The sequence below is a fragment of the Lemur catta genome, chromosome 8, assembly GCF_020740605.2.
Source record: "Lemur catta isolate mLemCat1 chromosome 8, mLemCat1.pri, whole genome shotgun sequence".
Taxonomy (NCBI): Eukaryota; Metazoa; Chordata; class Mammalia; order Primates; family Lemuridae; genus Lemur; species Lemur catta.
In genome coordinates this window covers 8,103,495-8,130,883 of record NC_059135.1, presented here as the reverse complement: position 1 = coordinate 8,130,883, position 27,389 = coordinate 8,103,495, and the positions used below count along the sequence as shown (strand labels likewise).

Here is a 27,389-nt window from a genome sequence, read left to right as displayed (position 1 = left end):
GTGATCAGCTCCTCTCAAATAGCAAAGAATCGGTGTGCTCACGTCGGCTCCTGGCCTTTCGCAGAAATAAGGCTTGTTAAGAGTTGGGGAAGTGCTCGTTGGAAGTGGGCATGAGACTCCTTCAGGAAAAGTGCTCAGACCCACGGGAAGGGGCTCAGCACCAACACCTAAGGGGCGGACGAAAGAAGAGGAACTCAGGCCGTGGCTTCTGCTTTTCCCTGCGGCCCCTCCCCGCGGGCCTCGCGCGGACCACGGGCGCCCTGAGTCCGCCTGGCCGCCAGGGGGCGCGCGAGACCGAAGGGGGCGTTGCGGCGCCGCCCGACGTCGCGCCCTCAGCGGCTGCGCAGTGAGCACGTCAAAGCCGGGCTCGGGCCGGGAACGGGGCGCGGGGATCCGGGAGCGGCGCGGCCTGGGAGACACAGAACCTCCCCAAGCCGGGGCGAGGGCGAAGACGAAAGCGGCGCTGGGCCCCGCAGCAGCAGCCGCAGCCCGAGCGAGCGCAGCAGCTCGGCTGCCGCGGGAGCCCCTGGGCCGCCGTCCGCCCGCGCAGCCGCCGCCGCCGCGGGAGCCCGTCGCCGGGAGCAGGAGCGGGCGGAAGACAACGGAGGGGCCGAGCGCCCGAGCCGCGCCGCGGGGACAGAGCGAGCAGCCCGAGGCGGCTGGGGCCGAGGACGGGGACGGCGACGACGCGGAGAGGGAGCCGCCCGGCCCAGCCCCGTGAGTGACCCCTGGCCCGGCCCCGCTCGCGGCGCGGACGCCCGCTTGGCTTCCGCCGGCCCCGCTGGGCCCGTCGCCGGCCCCGGGGCTGCCTCCATTTTCTCGGCTGGCGGCGTTGGCCCCGGCCCGCCCAGCCCCGGAGTCGGCGGGAGCAGCCGAGCTCGGCCTTCCTTCTCCGCCCGCTTCGGGCCCCTCACTGAGCCCTCCCTTTTGCCTTCGCTGGCGCCGGGCGCCCCGAGGCCTGCGGACCAGCCCTGTCCTGCCACCCCTCCGTGGTTCCCCGGCGGGGCTGGCGGCGTGGGGCGTCTCCAGCCGGAGTCGGGAGGGCAGGGAAGTGCGAGCCGGGCCAACTGTCACTCCCATTACACCCGGGGCTCCGGGCACCTCGCTTCCAGCAGCTGGCAAACTTCCTGTTATCAGGTGGCAGATAGCATCTTTGTGAGCATCATTTCAGGAACATGCCTAACTGATTTCTGGTTAGGAATTATGCGGTCGGAGCGTTCCTGAGTTCGGTTGAACCAACCTGAACGCTGACTGCGTGCGGGCGCCGTGGTCGGTCCGCGCTGGAGGGATTCAAAGGTGAAGTGGGCCCCCCGGTCCCCTCCCCCGAGGAGCTTAGGCTCTGGTGTGGGAGATAAGACGAGTACACAAATAACCTCGATACCAGGAAGGAGGAGATAAGTCCTGTGAAAGAACGACAAAGTGTTAGAAAGGCAACCAGGAAGACTGGGCCGATCTATCCTTTCTGCCTAGCAGAAATCTGGAAGGCTTCCTGGGCGAGGCGGTGCCAAGCAGTGTCTTAAAGGAATGATGGGATTCGGGATAGGAGGGTTGCAGAAGAGACTGTGGAGGGGCAGCAAAGCTAGAGAACGAAGGTAAAAAGGTATGGTCTAGAAACTGTGAATAATTCAGTTTGCTGTCTAGGGCCATGGTGGGGTTTAAAGAGGTGTTTGGGGGCCAGATCCTTGAATGCTGTAGAGGAGCTGTTTGAGCGGCATTCTAAGGGAAACTTAGAGCTCATTTTTCAGTGACTCATGAGCCCGGAAATGTTGGCTAGGCGTTATTAAAGGCGCTCTTGTGAAAGAAAGGAGAGAAGGAGGCCCAGTCGGGAGTTGACATTCTGTGCCTTTAATATAATGCAGTTTGAGATCGGTTTTGACAGCTTCCGGGATATTCAAGTAAATCCATGTCCAGGCAAAGCAAAGTACCTTTTGCAAAAAGCTTCATTATATATCAGGCTCTTAAGAAATAATGGAAAGGTGTATATAAAATAAGCTCATCTGTTACACATAAAGCGTTTATGTTGGTTCAGTCACTAAAATGCATCAAAACTTGCACTGTTTGTTAGGTGCCTACACTTTGGAATTACTTAAATTAAACCTAAATTACTTATGTGAGATGGCATTTGTGTGAAATAACAAATTGATTATTTAAAAAATTCAAATTATTACTAATATTCTGATTGTAGAAAGCTGGACACAGACCTTTTTATAGAAAGCTAAAAATTTCTTTATCAGTTTTTAGTTATGAAAATCTTTATAGGAGAGCCAGAAATGAAAGTTTTTAGCTTTATTTGCTAGTTTTTCAAATTACTAGCAAATTACTAGCAAATTACTAGCCATATTTGAAGTCTAGAATATATGATCAGTGAAAGCAGCTTAGAAGCTATGTTGATTTGGTAAGCACTTTTTCGTTGTTTATATTGCATATATGACAAGTGAATGCCAACTTTTTTCAGTTTTATAAAAATTTATGTTTATTGAAGTAATTAATACATGATCTTTGTAAAAACCTTGTAAAATGCACGAAATACTGGAAAATTTTTAAAACATTCTCCTCTGTAATCTTATCACTTAGATTTGGTTACTGTTAACATTTTTGCATATTTACCTTCCAGTCTTTTTGTTGTTCCTACCCAGCCCCTACTTTCCAGTCTGTGCATTTTTCTTTACGTAATGAAATATACTGTGTGCGTATATACACACACATATCTTTCAGTAAACTTTTTGTCGTTAAATATCTTCATATAAAAATATTTCTACCCGAGCAAGACAAGTCTTCTTAAATGTATTGTTTTTTCTAACAAGTTTGCATTATTTACCTCAGATGAAATGCAGTAGTCATGCTTAATAACTACTACTGTCGACAGAATATTTTCTAAAGACTTCTTGTTTGAAGTATATTTATTAATTGCTCTATAGGACTTGGATCCTGTTCCTTGTTGAATAAAATGTTTATTACTTGACAAGATGCATGTTGTCATGAGGTATGGATGAGAGCACACAGATCTCTGCTTATATGAGTGAATGGACTTTTAAAGGGGCACTCTGAAAAGATTACTTTCTTGGCTGGTATACTATCTGCCGTGCACTGATGCAGTGCCTCTTCCCAGCCCCCACTTCACTCCTAAAAACTAGTCTCTATGCTAGGGCTATCCTTATAGGTTAACTGCTTTTTGATCATGACATCACAAAGATTCAGGCTGGATGTAAGTAAGTATAGAGTTTGTCATGAAATGATTTGCTACTATAACAAAGGGGGAGCTGTTTTTTGATTTCAAGGCAGCTCACTTTTTAATTCATTAACATTTTAGGCTGCAGATTCTTGTATTAAATCAGTTTTTCCCCCTCGTACTTTACATTCTAAGGTATACTAATAAGGTTTCTGTTTCTGTTTCATGGCATTTAAAGTGAGATGCTGAGTTAGACTATATAAGTTTTCATAAAGTTAATATCAAAGAATAGCTAAGAAAGCCCCATTTAAGGGTGGAGTTTGGTTTTATAATTTGATTTTATTTGAATATTTGTATATTGCAAATGTGTACACCATGTAGCATCTTTATTATTTTGAAATATTTGCTGAAGGTTTTTCTTTTGATCAACCTTTGTGGGATTAGAGATTTCTGTGGCTCCTGCCATACTTTCCTAAGAGCCTTTTTCCCCTCTAGGAGATCACTGATCACTCACAGTTTTGCCATCTGTCGTAAAAATACAGACAAAAATCCAACCTTCTCCCACCCCATAAAAAGATAAAATCCAATAGTAGGACAGAATTTCATTTCAGGTAGTGTTTTTGGTTACCTTTCTGGTGATGGTTCTATTCCAGCTCTGTTTTAAAAATCCAGTTTCCTCTTTTCCATGGCTCCTTTTAATTAGAAGTTTGATTTTATGGATGTCCTCAGGTGTTACAGAAATGGAAATGTGATAGGTGGATTAGTATGGATAATGGCAAAACTGGTTGGTAAAATTTTGGTTTTTACAAACAAAACTTTGTTGAGTGATAAGATTATGGAAAAGAAGACTGAATCTCAACAAATCTCTGAGTTAGATTACTTGTGACTTGTTTTGTTTTTAAATTATTGAGGTGTAAATGTCTTACATTTGTATAAATGCAGATCAAGCCAAGAAGCCGAAAATTGCACAATGATTTAGTCATCAGTCTATCTTTTGGCTTTTATTGGAGAGAAGACTGGTATTGGAGCCTTCTTTAATTAAAGAAGGACTTGAGCTCTGTGAGAGTTCTTAATGACTATACAGTTGGACCCTAACCACTACTTTTATCAGTTCAGAATATGAGGACAGCAAAATGAAGCAAATATTTCCACTGCCACCATTTGTAGAGTAGATCAGTCTGGGGATAAAATAATAAATGGTCTCTGCTGCTGTTTTCCAGGCACTCCAAGGATTATGAGAAGAGTTATTACTGAACTAGGTGGCAGGTCATAGAATGGTGGTGATGAAATAGGGTTAACAGCTTATTGCCATCAGCATTTTGTTAGTGGGGGGGGGCGTGTATATGTGTATGTGTGTGCAGTCTCCGTTGTGCCGTTTCTGTCTCACTGAGCTTCCTAGCTTCCTAGTCCCACTGTGCCTTTAACTTTTCTCTTGAAGTAGAAGGGGTGAAGGGACAGCAGAATGGTGGTTTATAGCAGCTGTGATGTTAAGCCAGCACAAGAAGGGAGAATGGCATGCAGAGAATTGCTAGAGGTCAGTCAGGTGTGAAGTGGCCCCAAAGGAGGGAGGTAAAGCCTGCTCTGGGAGATTTCTATTGACCACGGCCAGCACCTGCCTACTTGTGTGATCCCTAATAGATTGTGTATCTATTGGCATGATCCTTAATAGATTGTGTCTAACTTGAGATCTTGGTACTCAGATTGAGAATGTAGTGTTTGAAGTTGTAGGTTTGTGTTTGTTTATGTGTGTATATGCATTTTCATATGCATGGTTACCAAGACTGAGAAAATCTAGTGAATCAATATTTAGTGGCAGTGGGTTTTATTTGCTAATTATTTCCTTGGGATCATTATCCAGCAGATAAATTGTTGAAGACCAAGGAACTATGATAATGTTAAAATATCACAATATTTTATTTTGATAAAATGTTTGAGAAACAAAACATATTTTGTGGCTTGCTCTTAATTAATTTGCTACTTTATGACCTTGTCTAATGAACTGTAGCTTGCTCTTTTACAGGATACTGTTAACATGTTAGTCACTGTTCTCTCCCTCCACGGCAGATTATATATCAGCTGTATTTAGGCACACAGAAGAAATAGCATGAACAGGTTTCTGTTTATATGTGTATAGTTAAGGCCCATTCTTGGATGTATAGAATTTGGAGAGGCAGCTATTATCTAGTAGTTGAAAGCACAAGTGCAGCCAGACCATCTGGATTTGAACCCTCACCCCCCCTCCTTCTATGTGTCTCTATAACCTTAAGCAAGTTCCTTAACTTCTATTTAGCTTAGATTCCTTGGATGGGAATGATAATAGACCATATCTGAGAGGGTTGTGGGAGGATTAAATGTGTTACTACGTCTAACATGCTTAGAACAGGGCCTGGCACATATCAAATGCCCCGGCATAATACATTTTGTGATGGTGATGATAGACTGTTCCAGGTGGAAGAAACTTTAGAGCTTCAGAAACAATCTAGGAGGAATGGTTCTTTCTGCAGGTGGGAACACTGAGGCCCACTGTAACTAGAGCGGTGTTTGGTTAACTTTGAGCTGTAACAGGTGGAGGTTTCTGTGTAGTGAAGTCACTTGCCTGGGGTTGCATAGCTTATTAGCCATAGACTGGATCTAGAGGCTGGTGCTCTTCATTCTTTGCCCAGTTTGCTTGAATGAAATTAAGTTTTATGCTTTATGCAATAATATCTTCTTTGAACCTTTTCACTAACATTTACAAATATTGTATTCAAAATATATTAAATGCTTTGACAGATAATCTTTTAACGGATTAATATACTAACGTTCATTATATTTGTGATGTAGTTGACAAGTTTTAGGGGGATTGTATGAAGTTAAAAGTTGAAATGGACAAAGAATCAAGAGAGATGAATAAAAATTAAATAGCTTGTGGGAACAGATTACCATTTGGGTCCACTAAATGTTGTGCAAACTTCTGAGGAAGGTAGTATTGTCCTCAGCATCATTACAGATAGGAAACCAAAGTAAAGTGAAGGGCTTGTCCAGGGTCACACAAACATTGCACAGTTTAGATAGGATTTGAACCCAGGTCTGCCTCACTTCAAAATGTGTGCTTCCTGGAATAAGGTATGACTCCCTCATATGAAATCATTTTATTTTCCTCCACAGGGTCTCAATTTCTTGCGGAGCATTTTTTATTTAGTCTTTTAGAATGAGTTTTATACGTAGAGCCGAATGAGGATTTTACGAGGTTTCCAAACAGTAACCACATGTTATAATCCAAAATGAGGTAATTTATTCTAAATGCCTTAGTTGTACAGTTTTTTAATTTGGTTAGTGGTTTATAGTTGGTCCAGTAGGTAGTATTGGGGGGCCTGTGTTACAGTGGGGAACACAGAAGTCTGGGAATCGGAAGATCTGGGCTGGGTCCTGACTCAATGACTAATCATGTTGTCACTCTGGACAAGTAACACCGTTTCTCTGGGCTTCAGCCATTCCATTATTGTATCAGATTGAAGACCCCTTAAGTTTCTTTTGCTCTTATTTTCAGTGATCCTATGTGTAGTCCTCTGACTTGCCTTTTTCTCCTGAATGCAGCATTTCCCCTTTTGCTTGTGGTCTGGCAGTCTGTTTCTTTATGAGAACTTTATGGCATGTGACCATGCTTTAACATGTTTCTTTCTTCCCGTTAGATGCCTGGTGTTGTTTCACAGTACTGAAATTCTCTGCCTAGGGTAATGTGAATAATATCAAAATGTGTATTTTTGAATTTTCTACCTTTGTGCTTATGAATAAATAGTTAAGAATTAAATGTTATGTGGTTGTGAAGTACAGGCTTAGTAAGTCAGGTTATTGATTAACAAATCCTCAAGATTCACATCATTTTCATTGTCATAACTGTGTTGTGAAGTTCTGTGAGCTGTGTGTTTTGAGGAAAGGAAAAATATTAACCAAAAGCAATAGGAGTGGAAAAGAAAGGACCAAAAATGTAGAATCAAATTTGGGCATGTAAAGAGCATGTTTTAGCTATAATTGGTATTAATCCTGTACCTACATAAACATGGTATGCTGGCTTAGAACACAGGTTCTTTCCAGCCCAGGGTTCTATCACTAATAAGAAATGAAGGTGGTATTTACCACCTATTAGCATTTATAACTCCTCAAATGTCTATTATTAATTAATTTGGTCCATGAGCAATTTGTTTGTTTGTTTGTTTTTTGCCCATTATGCTGGATAGTTTTCTAAATGCCTGGCCTCAAGGAGTTCTTAGTCTAGATAAACAACTTTTGCATGCTTTGATGTCATATTATCAGCCAGTTCATTTACTTCTGGATTCTCCAGTAGGGAGACAGAAACTCAGGTCACTAACATGATCCCACAGAGATCTTTTGCCTCCTGTGTCTTTATTTACAGTATGGCTTTATCTTCTGTTCAGCCTTTGTGTGTGAGTTATAAGTTTTCCTATGTATGTAAGCTTTGTCTCTCTAGATTGTAATTTATTTGAATTGAGGATCTTTTTTTACCTTTTAAAATCTCTCTTCTTTCCCTTCTTCCCCCATTTTGTGTTTTCAGAGTTATACATTATTTCTGGAAATAATAAATGATACAGTTATGTGATAGTATGATAAAACTTCTGCTTAACAGAGATGAAATGTTTAACCAAAATACAACTTTGTTTATTTTTTTATCTCTGCTATATTTGTGCTTATTTAAAAGTAATTTATGTATTATAATAGCTGAAGCTTATGAGGATCTCCTTTTCCCAGACAAGTTCCAGATAAAACAGCATTTGCCAAATTGTGTTTTGTAGAATACATACTAGTCTTATGAGAGATTAGTAGTAGTTAGTAGGAGAGGTTTCAGTATGAAATTTTAGCTTGGGAAAACACTGGGTTAAACATAGTTAATCAGATTTTTATTTTTTATGTTGGTTTTGTTACTGTTTTTCTGCAGAGCTTGTCAGTTTTTTTTTTCCCCTTGCCACACCCTCCCCCCCCCCCCCAACCATGTCAGAGTTTTTAACACACTAACTGCCATGTGAGTTGTATTTAATTCACACTAGTTTTCAGCCCGGGCCTCATAAAGCATTTGTAATTCGCACATCTCTTTACCTTTAGTTTTTCTGTTTACCTTTGAATTACGCTTAAGCCTGCTAAGTCAAGAAAAACATTTTACCCTTATGAACTATTTTTCAAGTTTTCGTGTTACTTTTTATATTACTAATTTTCAAGTTTTACTATTACTTTTTTTATTGGAAAAACAGAAAATAATAAAAAAATAACAAATTTTTCATTAAATTAGAAAGGATTGTTTTGTTTTCAAAGTTTTTATTCTGTTTTCATAATAAAACACCATGGCCCCAAGGAAAGTTTTTTTTTTTTTCCTAGTGTGGCAGTCAGTGGGTTAATAGTGTGCATTGTGACTGTCCAGGAAGGAAGTATAATATGCAATATTTCTCCATTTGCCAAATTTACATGGTCACCCCTTCCCCCAGGAAATATCTACTGGCATCTTGAAGGCATGCTCTATTGGAATACAGCTTGGAAACCCTCTTATTTGTGTACTTACTAGGATGGCATTCAAAGCATTTACTTTCTGATTGGGATGATAACTTCTATCAGGGTTGGGATTCAACTAAGGTTAGAATAATTTATTTTCAGTTTTTTTTTCTTCAACCCACAATGAGAAATTACATTTTTGATCAGTGACCCAACACATGTACACGTACTCTCTTAAAACTGACAAAGCAATCTCATGAAACAGCACATAGGTCTTACTGTGTATGATGTATTTTAATACTTTCTAGTCTATTTTTTAATGCTTATTATGAGATACTAAGATTTACCATGCTTTTTTTTTTTTTTTTTTTTTTTTTTTTTTTTTGAGACAGAGTGTCACTCTGTTGGCTGGGCTAGACTGCCGTGGTGTCATCATAGCTCATAGCAACCTCAGACTTCTGGGGTCAAGTGATCCTGCCTCAGCCTCCCAAGTAGCTGGGACTGTAGGCACATGCTACCACACCTGGCTACTTTTTCTGTACACACCATCTTGCTCTTTCTCAGGCTGGTCTGGAAGGTCTTGGCCTCAAGCAGTCCTCTTGCCTCAGCCTCTCAGTGTGCTAGGATTACAAGCATGAGCCACCTTGCTGGGCCTTACCATGTGTTGAGAAACACTGCAAGGTTACCTGAATTTATAAACTCGGAAGATGTTAGAGTGAGAATATACTGTAGAAACTGTTTTATTAGTGAAAAAACTAAAGGTCAGTGTAGAGATAAGAGAAGGGGCTCTGGCCATAAATTCTGGATTTAAATCCTAGTTGTGTGTCGTTGGGCTGGGTTTTTTTTGTTGTTTTTTTGTTTTGAGACAGAGTCTCGCTTTGTTGTCCAGGCTAGAGTGAGTGCCGTGGCATCAGCCTAGCTCACAGCAACCTCAAACTCCTGGGCTTAAGCGATCCTCCTGCCTCAGCCTCCTGAGTAGCTGGGACTACAGGCATGTGCCACCATGCCCGGCTAATTTTTTCTATATAGATTTTTAGCTGTCCAAATCATTTCTTTCTATTTTAGGTAGAGACGAGGTCTCACTCTTGCTCAGGCTGGTCTCGAACTCCTGACCTTGAGCAATCCATCTGCCTCGGGCTCCCAGAATGCTAGGATTACAGGTGTGAGCCACTGCGCCCTGCCTGGGCTGGGTTTTTAATGCCCATTCTTCCTCAGCTTTCTCAACTGTAAAATAGCAACAGTAGAACCTGTGCATAAAGTAGTTGTGAGGATTCAGGAAGAAATGTTGTGCATAATGTGCCTGATATGCTTTAAGTGCCCAGTACATTTTAGCTTTTATGATGACTGAAGCTCTTAAACTCTTCCTGCTGTACCATATGTACTTTCAAAAATATTTTAAGACTTTGAAAGTGTTTAAGCAGCCTGCAAGTGAACCTAGACTCTTGATCTGTAGTTGGATGTATCATTTGTTGTGGTGTCAGCCCTCTGAAATAGCAAGTTTTAAAATAGCAAAAAGAAGCCACTTAAAGTTGTTTTTCCTCATAGTTGCAAATGGACTCATAGTTGCTGAGCTTTATGTTATATTATTGTATAGTTTTGAAACTGTGCTTAAGTTTAGAGTAATTCTCCCTTTTTTTTTTTTAAGCCCTATAGTACTTGTTATTTCAGGCAGAGTCTCCCATCTAAGTACTGACTAGGCCTGACCCAGCTTAGCTTCTGAGATCAGATGAGATTGAGCATGATCAGGGTGGTATGGCTAGAGTAATCTTTATAAGTATATAATTAAATACAGATATGTACCTACCTATATCGGTTATTAACTTAGCTTTCTTACAGTTTTAATTCACTAAAAGAACAAGATAAAAGTTGCAAATTCCTGTCTTATCCCTGTTTCTGCAGTTTTTTTTAGTTTCCCCCTCCTCAATATTTTATACTGCTATTAGGGGCTTTAAGTGTTGTGTCCTGACCTAAGAGAAGGGACATTTAGAGGAGAATGACATTGGTGGCGGCCACATTCCCTATTATCTTAAACATAGCTGGCTACTTCATATTTTTATGTGTTCAACTGAGCCGTTTGAGTTTTCTAGCCCTGGATTAAATGTTTCTCAGTTTGTTTCTTTTATTGCCCATTTGTCTTCAGTATGGCCAAAGTTGTTGAAATAAGAGGTTCCAGTCAACATCACTGACAAATACAAATTCAGTATGAAAATAGCATAGATTCTCCACTTGTATGAGCAGGAGGAATGAAGTAAAAAGAATAAATAATTGCTAACATAACAACCCTATTTAATATGAAATTTTGTCCTCATATTTTCAGGTGAATAATGGAGAGGGAGAAGCTAATTATTAATATGTAATTGATCTGAAGTGCTACACCTAGAAAGGGGTCCTAGATTTGAAATCATAGTTGCAGAGTTTGAACTTGTAACTTACCATACCGCCTCTACCACAAGATATCAGAAAGGAGAATCATCCTGGAACATAAGAAATTTCTGATATAGGAACAAATGAAATAAAGTCTCCTGGTCAGGATGTTTGATATCCCAGGACACTGAGAGAACTTTCACATTACTGTGTGGCTGTCAATGATCTTTGAGGAGCTGTGATGAAATGGAGCTGTGCAGGAAGATTAGAAAAGTTAAAGTCCTGTGTTTCCATAAAAGAAAAATGGAATCCACAAATCATAGACACTGAACTTGGTGTTGATTGCTGAACATTGCTAAGTGTTGATTTCTAGAAGCTACCATCCATTTACTAACTATTTTCTTCCCTAATAAGATTCTTTTGGGTGTCTTGGCTAAGGCTGTGCTGTAGGCAGGATATGGATATCTGAAAGAATTCATAGTTATGTGCATTTTTGAGGCCTGAAAAATGTTAAATCATATAATTTAAGTTGGAATATTTTCTGGGACTTGAAAGTCATTTTGATGGTTTTATAAGATCATTTTTCTTATGTTCATTTTATAAGAATATAGCTATCTACTGTGCTTTTCCTGAGCTTTATATGGCAAAGTAGTCACAGGTAGGGTGGCCTATACATCTCTGTGTCTTACCTTCTCAAGTAAGCAAGATGGAACTAGGAACTGGGAACATCTTCCTATATGTGCACACAGTAAAAATAAATACTTCCTGGTTTTATATTATTAAAATCATCCATTCCTGTTCTTTAAGATTACTCCTAAATTTTTTGTTTACTCAAGAACTAGTCTTGGTCTTGTTCTCATGATGTGGGTTATTGGAAACTGAATTTATAGGAAGAGGGTGTCCCTTTCTCACAGAAGTTAAAAGGGGACTGGAGAATGCTAGCTTTTTCTTTTTTATGTTATGGAAGCTCCCACACTTTTAAAATTAAATGTAGTGAAAGAAGCTGGGCATGGTGGCATGTGCCTGTAATCTCAGCTCAGCTATTTGGGAGGCTGAAGGGGGAGGATCTCTTTAGCACAGGAGTTCAAATCCAGCCTGGACAACATAGCCAGACCCTGTCCCTTCTCCCCCCCCAAAAAAAAGAAGAAGAAAGAAAAAGAGGAAAAATAAAAGAAAGAAAGAAAAATATGTAGTGAAAGGAAGACAGAAGGGATCAGTGTGGTTAGCACAGGATGTTGTCTGCAGAAGCCCCTAAGTGTTTGAAAAGGTCAAGAATGTCTTTTATAAGTGCTTTTGTTGTTGAGAAGAGGAAGGAATAATAAGATATAGAGAGGGAGGAGGAACAAGACATAGGAGTATATCAAGAAGAAAGTGACCAGAGCGACTGGGTCTAAATTTGTATGTCACGTACAGCTTCGAAAGAGCTAAAGATGAAGGTGGAACTGGTTGCTTTTCAAAATTATCTTAAGAAGTATAGCACTTGAATAGATTGTTAATCATGCAATATGTTAAATATATGTTAGAGGCCATGGCCTCCCACCAGAAAGGGGAAGGGGAGTTCCAGACCCAGATAGTATGGGAAGTGTATACTCTTGTACAATTATATATGTCATATATGTAGAAATTACGTTCTTTTTGTAAATATGAAAAAACTTAATAAAACTATCTCAATCTAGATCCTAGGAAAATACCAAAAGATATCAAATTCGTGTTATAAAACTCACATGAGCTCTTAAAAACCTAGTAAAATAAAAGAATAGCAACCTGATAAGATATTACAAAAGTAGAGAACTATATTCCTATTTCATTTACTGAAGCCATGAAAATTCTAATACCAGCAAAGTTAATTAAATAGGAAATTGTCAAAGAGGTCAACATAGTATTTACTTTTTTTGCCAAGTACTATTCTAAGCACTTTACTTGTACTATCTTAGTTAATCCTCACAACCGTATGAAAGAGGTTACTATTATTACTCTCATTTTACACACTAACAAATTTAAGCCAAGAGGTTAAATAGTCTGCCCAAAGATTAAGTTTGAGTAAGCTTCCAGAACCTGGTTTTGAACCTTGGGGTTTGGCACCAATTTATAGTTAGCCCTTGGGCTATATCCCAATATGTGCCAAGATAACAATGTTAATTAAACAGTTCTTCCTGGTTTATGAACTCTTGAAATCAGAAAACAAAGATGCCAAGTAAATTTGATGATGTTTGATATTATCTTGGCCAGCAGAAAAATACCTCAAATAAAAGGCATAACTGTTGGGGGGAAATGGTGGAAAATAGCAATATTTGTAGATGGTCACAATCTTAAACTTAGGAAAATGAAGAGAATCAACTCGAGCTAAAAATAAGAGTTTAGTAAAATGGCTTTTTATCACATAAAGGTATTTAATAATTAACATTTAGTGATAAATATTGGAAGAAAAATCTCATTCATTATAGCAATAAAAAAAATGAAATGCCTAAGGTGAGGGGATCTATATGAAATGTTTGGGATCTCTATGGAGAAAACTATAAACTTAATTGTGTAAAAAAAGACTGAAATAAGAATGAAGAGGCTAGACATGGTGGCTCACACCTATAATCCTAGCAGTGTAGGAGGCCAAGGGCCGAGGATCAATTGAGGGTCAGGAGTTCAAGACCAGCCTGAACAAGAGTGAGACCCCGTCTCTACTAAAAATAGAAAAAATAGGCCAGGAAACTAAAAATAAAAGAAAAAAATTAGCCAGGCGTCGAGGTGGGCCCCTGTAGTCCCAGCTACTCAGGAGGCTGAGGCAGGAAAATCACTTGAGCCTGGGAGTTTCAGGTTGCAGTGAGCTATGATGACACCACTGCACTGTAGCTGGGGTGACAGGAAGATTGTCCAAGAAAAAATTCTTTTTTTTTTAGGAGAGGAAAATAAGTTTTTAATGTAAGTAATTGTATCCATTGTAGCTCTTTCTGAATGTTTTGAAGTCTCTTTTTACACTCCTTTGAATGTAAGATGCTTTTGTCGGTGCATTTTTTAGATGCAACTTTCAGATATAAAAAGCAAGCTTTCCAGTTTGGCTATATTGTGATGTCAACACTTACCTGGAAAGCACCACTCCATAAAGTGTGGAATGTTCTTTGAGCAATAAAAGAAGGCATGTAGTTATTCTGTAAACAGCACTTGGGTTTACACTGAGTTTTTTACCTTCTGCCTTCCTTTTCAGTCAATACTTCATTATCCACCAGAGCTTGATGAAATTACAAAATAATCTTTGTTTCCTTATGATAGTTGAGACTGTTGCATAAAGTTAATTGTAATACATTTTCTGACTTTTATCAAGATTTTTCATTGTACAAGGTATAGTTCAAGAAACATCGCTTCTGTTGAAGTCTGAGACCTTCAGCATACAGCGCCCTATCTTCTGAACTTACTACCTTATCACTTATTTGAGGTTTTTCGTACAGGGTCTGGTAATGTGGCATGTATTCATCTTCCATAGATTTGAGTTTTCTGTATTTGTGCCTGCCTCCTCAGTTGTATTCTAAGTCCTGTACCATTGTTGTACTTACATGTCATTGAGTTCTCATCTGTTTGCTTTTCCATGTCTGCAAAGGCTTAGGGGTCCCGGCCCAGCCAGAGACATTGGATCTCATCGTTCTGCACCCTTTTTTGTTCCTGTCCCCAATTCGCCTCAATAAAGTGCTTTAAACGCCTCCCCCCCCCCCAAAAAAAAAGTTCTCATCTTTTGGATCATGAGTGGAGTTTGGCTGTGTGATTGGGAACTTTTTTCCTCCAAAAGCACAAACAAGAGCTTATATATTTGATCATGCTAATCAATTGACAAATGAAGTTCAATTACTTCCTCAGAAATTAAATGTTTTTTTTAGCCTCATTTTTCTCTCTCAACTCAAGATCAAGCCTTCATTTGCTAGTAGGGATATGTTGACTGGTTAGGAGAGTTTTCAGAGAAATCATCCTTATGTAGAATGTTCCACGTGATCATCTGCAGGGCCATGTAATTGTGCATTCTGTGACTCTAAGTACTTCTACTTGAAAAAGTCTACCTGCACTAAATACCACCATATGGCAGCCTTTGAGCAGTTTAAAAAGAAAACAAACCCTCAGATCTCCAACTATGGTGGTTCAGCTCAGGCTAGTTTTGTGGCATGCTTGTGTGCTTTTGTGGGCATTTGGCCAGAACAGAAATAGCAATACTTGGACCTTGAAGGAGAGTGATTTTCCAGGTTTATAAGCTGATCCTGTAGAAATAAGTTTAAGGCTGTAAATTTTAAAAAGAAAACTTTTTTTCTAAGTATAGTTCTTCATCAGAATGACTAAAAGGAAGCAATAAAATTCATTTCATCACTTTCAGATATAGCTTTTTAGAACCATAGCATTTTTAATCTACCTCAATTTTTTGACGTAAAAATAATTTTCTGGAAGGCCTTTTTTTCCATATTTGAACTTACTGTCAAATTTTCTCTTTTGTTTACAGTTCAAGGTTTTTTTTTTAAGGCATTCTTTTTAAGGAATTTTCTTTTTAAAAGAGCAGGACTGGCTATTTGCTTTTCTTATTTACCAGAACGTGATGTTTACCCATGATCATATGGACTGTGTTTACACAACCTTGTGGCAAAGTGAGTAGTCACTTTAACCAGAAGAAAAATAGATTCATAATTTCATTCTTGAAGATTGATAGTTTTACCTTGTAAAATGTAGACATAGATTAACCTTTTGTGTTGTTAAAATACAGTGCTAATTTGTCTAGAAATAGTTGAAGTTCACATTTTCTGAAACTCATTCTAAAAATATGATGATGTAATTCTTATTTCCTTAGGATATCTGTGAATGAATCATTGTAGATAAAACTAAAGATGAGAGATCGATATTGATAAAAGACCTTTAACATATTCATAGAAATCAGTCATATATTATAGGTGTTTCCAAATAATGCTTTGTAATATGTAGCTATAATATCACGTCTTAAATCATGTGATAAAATCTTTGTGTTTTGTGATAATTTGAGAAGTTTAGCATTGTGAATAAGCTTGGTATCATTAGTAAAATAACTACTCATTGTTTTTAAATCTTTGTTGTATTAACTATAAGTTCCATCCTATCAGTGGGCTGTGAAGTCAACTTAGGGAGTTTTGACTAGCATTTAAAAGGAGGAGGGGTAGAAGTAGGGGACTAAATAGAGCAAAATGTAATAGAGAATGTCAGTATAATTTTATGTAGTAAGAATAAGTGTTATTTGGTGAAACTTGTTTTTTAAATATGAATATACGTATGTCATGAGGTCAAAGAAATCTGTAAGCCACTAGTGGTAGTGTAATTCAGTTAGGTGGCCTGGTGGCCTTGTGTTTCTTTTAATGACTGTACACAAAATACAGATTGATGGCAGGCTTTCTTGGAAACCTGTAGTACTGTGTCTTCCCTGACCTATTTGTTCTTTTAACAGGGAGTAAAAGAAGACCTGTGTGCCTTGCTGATCAGATTTATAGTTGACAAGAACCTCATAGGGGAAGCTAATAATACACTGGATAACAGTATTAAGATCCAAGAAAAAATTTTAAATGTCATATTATATACTGAGTCTAAATCAGAAAGAATTTATTAGAAATAATTGTTCAGTCCTGCAGGCATGTTCCCAAATGCAGTAGTAAATAATGGGTGAAAATGTGACTTGCTACAGAACATGTATTACAAAAGACATGGGTCAATGAAATTGCTCAGTAGGAAGCTTCTTAGCCATGTAGTGTGACTATTGAAACTATTAATGAAATTTAGCACTACATTTATGAAATAAATGGCTGGTCAGATCACTTATGGAGTATGGGATCCAGTTTGACACACTTTGAGAGGAACCGTGACAAACTGGAATGGTTCATCTTCATCTGTAAGAAAATCACAGCTGGATAAATTTTGGTTGCTATCTATGCTAATTTTAGTGCAGATGGAATGAGAATATATGGCCCTTGTTCCCGGACAACTCACAGGCTAGTTTGGAGACGGTCATTTATATATTATGTTAATGTGTCTGATCAGTCTGTTCAAAATGCTGAGCTCTTTCTTCATGACATAGTTCACTTTGTTTACCCTAATCCTGGATGCCTCCATGTTTAAGACATTCCCTCTACCTTAAAAATATTCCCACCTGATACCTACTGAAATGGCTGAAATATACATTCAGGTTTGAATGGTATATTTTGTCAATTTCTAGTTCTAGTATTTGCCCCTGGCTTGGCTTAGGCTGGGATGAGGTCTAGACCTGGGAATTTTGTCACATCATTAGTTGGAATCTATTCCTAAAAGGCATGTCTAAATTCAATTTTAAAATATCCTCAAATCACATAGGCTTGTAATTTTGAAAAATGTATCAAATTTAAATAAGTTCATTTAATGTCATACTTACGTAACATGTATTTAAATATAGTTACCATATGTGAAGAGTATACTATGTCTCCCCCCCACCCCCATAACTTAGTTGGTGGTTAACTGGAGAAAAATCATGAATTCATGTTACAGTGGGTTTCTTGGTTGACTTTTGTGCCCGCAGCTAAGCAGTGCTATAATGAAAGCAGCCACCCTTTGTCAAACTGGATAATATAGTGAGATTTGTTAAATTATATTCTACTAGGATGGCTTATTTCAGAAAAAATATATCACTGTTTAATTATAAAGTTTGATATCCCTGAATATGAAATCTTGCATGCATATTCAGCATGCAGTTGGAAGCCTAGTAGGAAATCCAAAATTCATGAAGAAAAAGACTTACAAGTAAAGATGTAAGAAAATGAAAACTTTCTACATTAAGTGACAAAGTTGAAATGCAAAAGGCAACCTAATAGAACATATGTGCAAAAAAAAAAATAAGCAAAGGGGTAATCATAATTATATAATGTCCCACAAATCAATAAGAAAAATACTCCAAATCCAGTTGACTGGTGGGCAGTAGAGATGTACCAACGATTTTCCTAAGGAAACACAAATTAAAATTATGTTCATTATCATCCATTATTAGTAATTCAAATCTAAAGGATTGAATTGATCAGAAGGGTGGAAGAGGCCTGGCATGGTGGCTCACACCTGTAATCCTAGCACTCTGGGAGGCCAAGGTGGGAGGATCGCTTGAAGTCAGGAGTTTGAGACCAGCCTGAGCAAGAGCGAGACCCCTATCTCTACTAAAAAAAAGAAAGAAAGAAAGAAATTATATGGACAGCTAAAAATATATATATAAAAAATTAGCCAGGCATGGTGGCACATGCCTGTAGTCCCAGCTACTCGGGAGGCTGAGGCAGAAAGATCGCTTGAGCCCAGGAGTTTGAGGTTGCTGTGAGCTAGGCTGATGCCATGGCACTCTATCCCGGGCAACAGAGTGAGACTCTGCCTCAAAAAAAAAAGAAGGGTGGAAGAGGAGGAAATTAAAAAGATAACATATTTAATCAGGCAAATTGGCAAAAATCGAAAGGATTGATAGGTCCCAGTGTTAGCTGGTGAGGAAATGGCTGCCCTTGTGCACTGTCGATGGCTGTGTAAATTGGAATAAATTTTTGGTATGAGTTAAGAATCTTCATGTTTTGACTCTCAGACTGCTGCCTTACCTGAGTCACTCAGAATCTTCCTTAGCTTCATCTTACTCTGGTATCTGCTATACAGAACTGCACAGAACATTGTGTAGTCTCTGTGGCCAGAGCAGCCCTTTGTTTAGTCATTCCTTGTGAATAACTAGCTTTCTAAGGTGGGCAGGTCAGGGATTGTTTCCTCAGTTTTTATAAAGATGAGGAAACTGACATTTAACGTCAGTGACTGTCCTGAGTCAGATAGTGCTGGTTAGTAAAGAGGAGGACAAGGAATTGCAGTTTCTTCCCCTGCTCACTTTATGTGACTTCCAGGAGACAACTGGGCTGGAACCTTAAGACAAAGCTGGGTAGGTCTGCACAGAAAGAAAGGGACATACATAGTAACTCATTAGAAATAAGACCCAAAGCCTATGAATTAAGTCTTTTTGCTGAAATAGTTAAAAAACAACCTGTCCCTTGGAGAAATGCTGTGATGACCCCCTGCTGACTCTGAAAAGAGCTGTGTTGGTCTGACAGTTTCAGCTATGAAGTGTGTATTTACTTTTAAAATTAATTTTAAAGATATTATTAAAAGTAGTTTTCTGTGGAATTATTGATAAAAAATATTGAAAGTTTTTCCAAGCTACATTCTTTCAGAAAATTGAAACGTAAGGATGTAGACCTTAATTTTTTAAACTCGACTTTATTTGTGGTATTATTAAGCTGATGTGGAACTTGATATTCATTTAGACACAACTAGAAGAAACTCCTTTAGAAGAGTACTCCCATTGATGGCAACTTTTTTCTGTACTAAGCAGACTACCTTTCTTTTAAACAACAGACATTTGAGAACTACTACTGGGGCCAATATTCAACAGAGGCAAAAAGCAAATATATAAAGAGAAAACTTTTTTCCGCAAAGTCAGAAATCAGATTAGTACATGGGTGTCTGTCTATGTGTATATATATGATTATTAGAAGAATAAAGTCACATCTCTGATGTATGATACATTCTTAACTCCTAGGAGTTACTTAGCTATGTTCAGTTTGGTTAAAACACTTCTAGCCATTTCTGTAAGTAATCCTAGAACTGTGTAAGTGATGTTTGTACATGCCCTACCTTGGTCTGGAAAGGATTTAAGGCAGCTTGAAATAAATACTCTGTTGTACTTATCATAACTTTAGTCCTTGAAATCCGTAATGACTAAATGGTGCACTGAAATTTCCATAGTAAAACTTGACTGTAGTAGTACGATTCTCTCAATAATTATTTGAGATTTAACATGAGATTCCTATTTGTAAAATTAACACATAGCTTTTTACAAGAGCTCTTGTTTTTTAAAACATCCTTATAAAATGATTTTTCTCTAGAAAATCAGGTGCTAAAGCAAAGCCCTCTCTCTCCTATAAGAAAGGATATTCTGCTGTGTTGCTCCAGTGAAGAATGAACTTCAGCATTACAGCATTTTTTATAAACATTTATAATTTGACATTTGTCATGTTTTGTGTAAGTAAAAGAAACCCTTTAAGGATTAACAGAAATCCTTTTTTAAGAGAAACAAATATTTCTAAAGAATTCACTTACTGAACCCATTTCATTAAGTAAGTACTCATTCTGTAATTCATTCAGAATAAAAGTTACTAATTTAAAACAAGCTATTTTTTATTAAACATTTAAACTTGTGGGAATACTGTTAAAGATAGGTTAGCATAAGATTTATTTAATACTTTAGATTATAGAAGTGGAACTAATGGTCCATATGACATGTCTAACAAATACATTTAGCTTTAGGATCATGGAGAATGTTCCACTAACAGTGGTCTACCCTTACCTTTAAATTCTGAGAAGGGTAAAAAGATTCAAAGTCTTTGGGAAAAAAATCTTTCTTTTAAAAATGTTCTAAGAAAAATGTAGGCATGTGCCTAAAGGAACTTTTAGTTAAGACAGCATTTTCCCATAGAATGAGTATATGGAGAAGCTCATGCTCACTCAGACCTATGCGTGTGCTCCAGACACTTGGTTCTGACTGGAAGGTAGTATGCAATATCCTAGCTCTCTGTGCAGTGCATATCTGATTTAATAGAAAAAGAACTTAGGTCATCAGTGATGAGCAGTAATCCTCTTGAAAGCATATGAAGCGGAGGTATGGGCCAAGCTTTTTAAAAATCTTTTTATTGCTTTTAATTTTTTAAGGATGGTGGTATTCAGGGGTAGCCTTTTCATATTTACTTGACTCACAATCTTAGAAATTGGCTTTTGCCTCTTTGATCAGAATTTAAAAATCTTGTATTTTGAAAAAGCCACTCAGCAAACATTTGTGGTTACTGTGTTTAAAATTAAATCATACTTTTGTATTGTACTTTTTTGTATAATAGTACTTCATTTTTTTTATTTTTTTTTTCTCTTTTAGAGGTGAATAGTGGCACTTGGCCCCCACCTTGGGGGCCGATGGACCCCTCCCCGCCTTTTTTGTATAATAGTACTTCATCTATATGTAAGATGCCAGAACAAATAAGTGCAGAGTACAATTTGGAGTCGAGAGACTTGCCTTGAATCCTGACACATAAACTCAATGTGTGATCTCAGGGCCAGTCTTTGATGTGACTCGAAAGATAAACAAGAATTTCCATAGGAGTTGGTGAAAGGATGTGGATAGAAAGTGTTCATAGCCATTGAATTAGGGAATACACATCACAATATAATATGCTTTAATCAGTTACTAAGTTCATTGTAATTTAACTAAATTAGAATTAATAAAAACAGTCAATGCAAAAAAATTGTGATCCTCCATGACAGGATGTCTCTATAAATCATGCCTCAATCTTGGGACCCCAGATTAACCCTTTTCAGTATTCCATCTTGGTTAATTACATAAGTCCATAACAGTTTAGTCAGAATTTTGCCATGTTTGTATTCGTGGCACAAACGATATGCAAGTAGACAAATTAGTTGCTCAGCAAAGGTGTGGACCCAGCTTTGTGCATGGCAATAGGTAAATTGTAGGCGCTTTCGTAGATTTCTGCTCACTTACCCTCCTAGGTGCATCTTGCTTCTGGCTTCTAACCCCTTTCCAGCTGGGGTTTAGTTGAAAATTTTCTAGGTAACCCTTGGTCATTTATGTGTCAGTCATTTATGTGTGATTTTTTTGTGTGTTTTTTGTTTTGAGAAATGTTTTTCAGTTTTAGTCAATGTGTCTAGGGTCTTGTACAAAGCAGCATGCCAGATATAGGCATATAATGATGGTTAATATACAGGTTTGCCACCAAGGGGCTTCTAGACTAGTTGGGAGTGATACATATATAAATAATAATAGCACACTATAACCAGACTTTTTTTTTTTTTTTGAGACAGAGTCTCACTCTGTTGCCCAGGCTAGAGTGCTGTGGCATCAGCCTAGCTCACAGCAACCTCAAACTCCTGGGCTTAAGCAATCCTCCTGCCTCAGCCTCCCGAGTAGCTGGGACTATAGACATGTGCCACCATGCCCGGCTAATTTTTTTTTTAATATAAATATTTTTAGTTGTCCATATAATTTCTTTCTATTTTTAGTAGAGATGGGGTCTCGTTCTTGCTCAGGCTGATCTCGAACTCCTGAGCTCAAACCATCCTCCCGCCTCCGCCTCCCAGAGTGCTAGATTACAGGCGTGAGCCACTGCGCTCGGCTTATAACCAGACTTTTTAAAATCTTAGGAGTGAAAGGAGGGAGACTACTTTTATTATGGGGGTCTTTATGGAGAAGCTGGTGTTTAAGAGTGGAGTGTAGAGATAGGTGGGATTTTGGACAAGTAGAGAAGTGAGGGCATCCGGAGGAGGAGTTACTGTGCTGGCATTGCTGTCCTTTCCAAGGGTTATTTCAGAGGGGGAGGGAAGGGAAACTGTGAGCCAGTTGTTGAAGGCACTGTCCATGTACTTCTTTCCTCTGTAGATATTCTTTCCTTTATCTGCCACCAACAAGGTGAGTTTGTTTGTGAATTGAATTGCAGTGGACAAAATGAAAACACATGGAGATTGGAACAGTTCAGTAAGGGCTCTGAGACCCTATAGAGGGGAAAGGTTGTTTTTATGTCAGAAACAAGGAATAAGATGGTTATTTTGTAGTTACACATAAATTTAACTTTGAACTTCTTGGCAAATAAGAAAAAAATTAAGCAGAGCATAACACAATGGATTCTACAGTTTACTTTCCAGTGACATTTTTAAAAGAAACGTACTAGTTCTTCAAACAGAAACTTTCCTATTATTTTTTTAAATTATGAAAATATTTAAGCATATGTAGACTCTAGTATAATGAATTTTCAGCTTCAACAGTTATTAATACTTTGCTAGCCTTGTTTTATCTGTCCCTCTACCTTGCTCTCTGGGAGGGGTGGTGCTGAAGTACTTTAAAGCAATTACCAAGCCACTCATGCATTGGTATATATTTCTACCTGATCAGGACTTTTTTTTACATGTATACTATAATACCTAACAAATTTAACAATAATTCTCTAATTATCATACCCAGTATATAATTTCCATGATTGCCAACATATCTGAGTTGTTTTATTTGAATCAGAGTCCAGAGGAGGTCTGTGCATTGTATTTGACTACTTCGTGAGTCTCTTTTCTTATTTCAGGATCTCTGCTGTCTTTTTTTTACTCTCATGGTATTTGCTTTGTTGGAGAAACCCAGTGTTTGTCTTGTCAAGCGTGTTGTGTTCTGGGTTTCACTTACTGCTTCCCTATGTTGTTTATCTTCTTCCTGTAGACCGATAGATCTAGAAACTTGATTAGATTCAGATTTGTAGTTATGAGGGGAAGAAAGGAGTCAAATATGTTTGTAGATGATACTTTGTACTTCCTATTACATTGTATTATTAGACACACTGGTGTCTGGTTGTCCTGATTTTACTCATAGATCTATTTAGTCAGCCTGTGTGTCCACTGTGGAGTTCCCCATCAGCCTTTCACCTAATGGTTTTAATGGCCACTGATGATTGTTGCCTAGATCCATTATTTCATTAAGGATTACAAAATGGTAATTTACTGTTTTCTTTCTGCATTTATTAGCTATGACTCTTCTGTAAAGAACTTTTCCTTGTCAATGATTTGGTTATCCTGAAATACAGGCTATATAGAAAAGGCAAAATGGATATACATTGCCCCCTTTCTTTTTTTTTTCTTTTTTGGAGACAGGGTCTTGCTCTGTCACCCATGAGTGCAGTGGCCAATCATAGCTCACTGCAGCCTCAGACTCTGGACTCGAGAGATCCTCCCTCCTCAGCCTCCCAAGTAGCTGAGACTACAAGCATGCACTACCGTGAGCAGCTAAGTTTTTTTTGTTTTTGTTTTTGTTTTTTGGTACAGATAGGGTCTCACTATGTTGCCTAAGCTGGTCTTGAACTCCTGGCCTCAAGCAATCCTCCTACCTTGACTTCCCAAAGTGCTGGGATTATAAGTGTGAGCCACCACCCAGCCTCTTTCTTTTATTTACTAGTTTTTGGAGTATTGAATTGTTACCTTTACAACCACCAGGATGACTAATGAAATTTTTTGTAGTATTATTGTAGCTTTAGTGGATTTTAATATTTTACTTATATATATTTATATTACTGTTAAATATATACTCCTTTGATATATGCATATGTTTAATTTGCATGTTAATAGGGTAACATGTCTCAGGCTCTTTCATGGAGACCTGGTTCCTTTTAGTGAGAAATGATTTATTATTATTATTTTTTAAATACTATTATAATCAGAAAAAAAAAGTATTACATGCACATTGTAAATACCCTTAGGAATAATATAGGCTGGGTGCAGTCCACGCCTATAATCCTAGCACTTTTGAGGCCAAGTTGGGAGAATCACTTGAGGCCAGGAGTTCAAGACTAGCCTGGATAACACAGCGAGACCCCATCTCCACAAAAACATTTTAAATATCACCTGGGCATGGTGGCACACACTGGTAGTCCCAGCTACTTGGGAGGCTGAGGCAGGAGGACTGCTTGAACCGAAGAGTTTGAGGCTGTAGTGAGATATGATAGTGCCACTGCAATCTAGCCTGAGTAACAGAGCAAGACACTGTCTCAAAAAACAAAAAGTATAATATAAATATACAAGTCACATTCTCACTACCCATTATTAGCCTTTGATATTTTTTCTCCTAGCATATGCCTCTGCATATATAGATCACAGATGGGATTATAATATATATGCAACTTTATATCCAAAGTGTTTCCACTTAAGGGAAATTGTAGGTATTTTTTCACATCAGTAGAAGTCTTCAGAAGTATTGATTTTTAAATGACTTTGCAGTATTTAATTATATTTTCTGAGGATTCTGGTTCTTTTTCCTTTATCCACTGTTTTAAATAACTATTTAGTAGCCATCTTTGTACATAAATCTTAGAGAAGCAATTAATTAGGATACATTCTTGAAGTGGGATTGCTTGGATTAAGAGAGAAACATTTTTAAGGCTACTGATACATCATGAATATATTCATTGTGACATGAATGATACTCGATAACCTGATAGATACTGCTAAGAATTGGTTAAACCTAGTTTGAAGTCCCAGCCTTTCTACTTTACTAACTTCATGATATTTGAACAAATTACCTAATATTTTTGAACCTTAGTTTACTCATCTATAGAGCAAAAATAATAGAACTTAGGAATGAAGGATCAAGACCCCCACTGTTTCTTTGAAGATCAAAAGAAATAGTTCATTCTACAAATATTCTACAAGTATATCCTGCTATGGTTTAAATATGGTTTTTCCTCCCCAGAACTCACGTTGAGGCTTAGTCCCCAATGTGGCAGTACTGAGAGGTGGTATCTTCAAGAGGTGATCAGGTTGTGAAGAAGAATTAATGCCTTTCTAATGGGAGTGAGTTCTTACTTTCTTAGGATTACATTAGTTCCCTGGAGAGTGGGTTTTTGTAAAGTGAGGTTTTTTTGTAAACCTGCCTCTCCTGTTAGGTTTCTTTTCATTTGCCCACTTCCCTTTCCGCTTCTGCTCCATGTTATGATGCAGCACGAGGCCCTCACCAGAAGCTGACCAGATGCTGCCACCCAATCTTACACCTCCCAGCCTCCAGAATTGTGAGTTAAATAAACTTCTTTATAAATTACCCAGTCTCAGTTATTCTGTAATAGCAGCAGGAAACAGACTAAGATGGTACCACACATTATTCCAGTTTCTGGGGATACAACAGTGAAGGAATGAAGCCAACAAAGTCCTTGTTTCATGGGACTCCTATTAGTAGAGAAGGGAGACATATAAATACAGTCATGTGTTGCTTAATGATGGGGATATGATCTGAGAAATGTGTCATTGGGCAATTTCATTATGCAACCATCAAAGAGGATACTCACACAAACCTAAATGGTATAGGCTACTACACACCTAGGCTATATGGTATAGCCTTTTGTTCCTAGGCTTGTAAACTTGTACAACGTGGTACTGTACTGAATACTGTAGGCAGTGGTAATACAGTGGTATGTATCTGTATATCTAAAAGTGTCTAAATATAGGGAACAGTATTATAATCTGACAGGACCAATGTTATATATGTGGCCTATTGTTGACCAAAATGTCATTATGTGGTGCATAACTGTATATGTCAGAAACAGTGGTTAGGGAAGCCTTATTGACAGGGTGTCGTATGAGCAGAAATATAAGTGAAATGAGGGAAGGAGTCATGGTGATTTGGGCTAAAAGCTCTTCATGTGAATGTGCTTGGGCCTAGTGGAGGAATGTCAAACCAGAGAGTATTACTGCAGCCTAGAGTGAAGCAGATGAGAACAGAGAAGAGCAGATCACAAGGAGCCTTGTAGGTTTGGTCAGGAATTCTGATTTTATTGGGTAAAATGAGAAGTCATTGAGGGGTGGGGCAGGAGATTGAACGGAGAAGTGCTTTGTAAACTGTACATGGGAGAGCTTACATTATTTTAAATATTGCTGCTACTACTGTCACTACTATGACTATCTGGTTTACTATCTACATTATAAAGAATTTCGCTGTTCTGTATAGTATCCAGTGTTGAACATCTTTAGCCCCTGAAAGTCATATTGATTGCAGAGCACACTCCAATGTCTTGTATTCTCTTGAAGACTTGATTTTGATCTTGACATAGTTGATTTAGAGCTGTGTTTGGTACCTTTGGTAATTAACCAAAGGTTTGGCTTCTTCTTAAAGCTACTCATGTTTTATCTTAATGGAGCTAAGTCATCACATCTTCCTTGAAGCTAAGAAGGGCGTGCATCCCATCCATCGAAAAGCTGAATCAAGACTTTTAAATGTAGGCTTAAAAAGCAGGATAAGGTCACTCATTTTATTCCATTTTATATTGTGACACAGTGTATGTAGGTAGATACCTTATCTGCCCATTTTGGTTGTGGAAATAATAGTCATGAATCAGATTTTAGAGGCAAGGGGGGAAAACTATCCCCTACTACTATTTATGCAGATTTTACCATATGCAGATGCTGTACTAAGAACTTTAAACACATGTAATTTAATTCTTATACCACATACCACATTGCGAGGTAGCTATTGCTTTCCCCATTTTTAGAGATAAAGAAAGAGGCTTAGAAAAGTATCAGTCAGTTGAAGCATAGTGAAGTCGGGATTTGAACCCAGGCTATTTTTAAAGCTCATGTAATTAACTACTGTGGTTTATATAATTGCTCAGCACTACCAAGTGTAGTCTAGCACCTAACACAGTATCTGTAGATATTCAGTAATTGTTTGAATTAAGTAACATTAACCCTGAAAGCAAGGGATTAGGTCTTAGAGCCAGCCATCTAAAAAATGGATTTGTGCATGTACTATATATTCACACTTTTCATGACTGCTTAA

At 38.3% G+C, this 27,389-nt stretch overlaps 1 protein-coding gene across 1 annotated transcript in view; it reads left to right on the top strand.

The window, feature by feature from the left end:
- Positions 1-349: 349 nt before the first annotated feature.
- CAB39 (calcium binding protein 39) overlaps positions 350-27,389 on the top strand; it is a 79,425-nt gene continuing 52,385 nt past the window's right edge. The window contains exon 1 of the mRNA XM_045559329.1: positions 350-717. The gene's annotated coding sequence lies outside the window, so the exon portion shown is untranslated. The remainder of the gene's footprint in view (positions 718-27,389) is intronic.